This window comes from Chrysochloris asiatica, unplaced genomic scaffold (assembly GCF_000296735.1).
Source record: "Chrysochloris asiatica unplaced genomic scaffold, ChrAsi1.0 scaffold00197, whole genome shotgun sequence".
Taxonomy (NCBI): domain Eukaryota; kingdom Metazoa; phylum Chordata; class Mammalia; order Afrosoricida; family Chrysochloridae; genus Chrysochloris; species Chrysochloris asiatica.
In genome coordinates this window covers 2793695-2795389 of record NW_006408715.1, presented here as the reverse complement: position 1 = coordinate 2795389, position 1695 = coordinate 2793695, and the positions used below count along the sequence as shown (strand labels likewise).

General features: G+C 41.1%; 1 pseudogene across 1 annotated transcript in view; it reads right to left on the bottom strand.

The window, feature by feature from the left end:
- Positions 1 to 5: 5 nt before the first annotated feature.
- The window catches only part of LOC102837280, a 22064-nt pseudogene continuing 20374 nt past the window's right edge, over positions 6 to 1695 (bottom strand). The window contains exon 2 of the transcript XR_438775.1: positions 6 to 578. The product of XR_438775.1 is annotated as a signal peptidase complex subunit 2-like (transcript). The remainder of the gene's footprint in view (positions 579 to 1695) is intronic.

Genomic DNA, 1695 nt, shown 5'->3' with positions numbered 1-1695 from the left:
TTTGTTCTCCCACTAATGAAGGTCAGGTTCAGAGTGTATGTGTCATCAAACCTTTTGAGACTGGAGGACAGTTGCCAAATATCATCAGGATTCATCCCTGTAGGATCTTTCCTGTGAGCCACTAGAAAGATGCTCTTCTCCTTATAAGAGCTATAAATAGTCAGGATCCCCCATCATGACAAAACAGGATATGACACACAAAGCCAAAACCAGCTTTGACTCTGGAAAGGGGTGCATATAATCCCAAATCAAAGCCACTATGGCAAGAAGACAGGAAATGGTACAGATGGTGAGGCGGCCATTGATTAAACTAAAATTCTCCACGTACTTGTACTTTTCCAGAAGTACATTTTTGGTAGAATCATCCAAAGAATTTTTCACAGCAGATCCATCCCATTTGTCAATTTTTACTGGTTTATCATCAATCTTCCACTTATCCAACAAATCGCTTCAATTACTACTTGTCCCACAGCTGAGGCCACCGCCAGCCCCACTATTGCCACCGCCACCACCACTTCTTCCACCCTGTGCAGCTGCCGATGCGCCTTCTCTGCAGCTGCTTATCCCTCCCCACTGACCTGTCCAAAGCCAATTCTGATTTGATGTTCTTTCAGTAAAAATTTATACTGACTTAGCAATCTAACCCATCCTTAACACCAAGGGCCTTTTAGAATCAGATATGGAACTGGATGTTGAGGACATAAAGATGAATTGTGCTGGTGGTCATGGTGTGCTGTGGAATTGGTTCCAACTCATAGTGACCCTGAATATGATTTCCCAGGCTGTAAATCCTTATAGGAGCAGAAAGCCTCATCTTTCTTCCACAGAACCACTGGTAGTTTCGAACTGCTGACTGTGAGATTAGCAACCCAACTGACTCTAAACCACTATGCTTCCAGAGCTCCTTATAAAGATGAACAGGACTCAGAAACTGTCTCTCCTAAGGTCATCAAATGAAAAACCAAACCTGTTGCCACAGCTGATCATAACTCATAGTGATCCTCTGGAGCAGAGTAGAACTGCCCTGAAGGGTTTCTAAGTCTATAATCTTTACAGAAGCAGACCTCCACATATTTCTCCTGTAGAGCAGCTGGTGGGCTCAAATCACACACCTTCCAATCAGCAGCAAGTACTTAACCACAGCACAGTAAGGGCTCCTTCACAAGATCACAATCAGTGATAAATACAAGAATAAACACATGGCAGAGTTCTATGGGGCCACAGAAGCAAAACCCTTACCACACCTCAACGTTCTGGAGGGGCACAAACACTTGTTTTGGTGAAATATTCATTACAAGTTATTCTTTGTCCACATAACACCTCTGTAATTTGACAATATATCTATGTCACTGCATCTTTGGGTTGGTGTTTTTCTCTATTTGCTCCTTCTGTACTTACTATGTTTCTGAATGGATGCTTGTTCTTTTTTTCTTGAGATTTTCCCTCCTTTTATCTTTTCATTTTGCTTAAGGAGACTTACTCAATTCTTAGCTTCCAAGCAATCTACTAAAATTTTACTTCTGCTAGCATATTTTTATTTATATAGAGCTTTTCTTGGGTCTTTTTATAGGATCCTATTTTTGTTTTTCTGCTATTCATTTTCTCCATACTTATTCAACCCATATGCTGAGCAAATAATCTGAGAAGCTGGGCTATATGAAGAAAAACATGGTATCAGGATTGGAGGAAGACTCA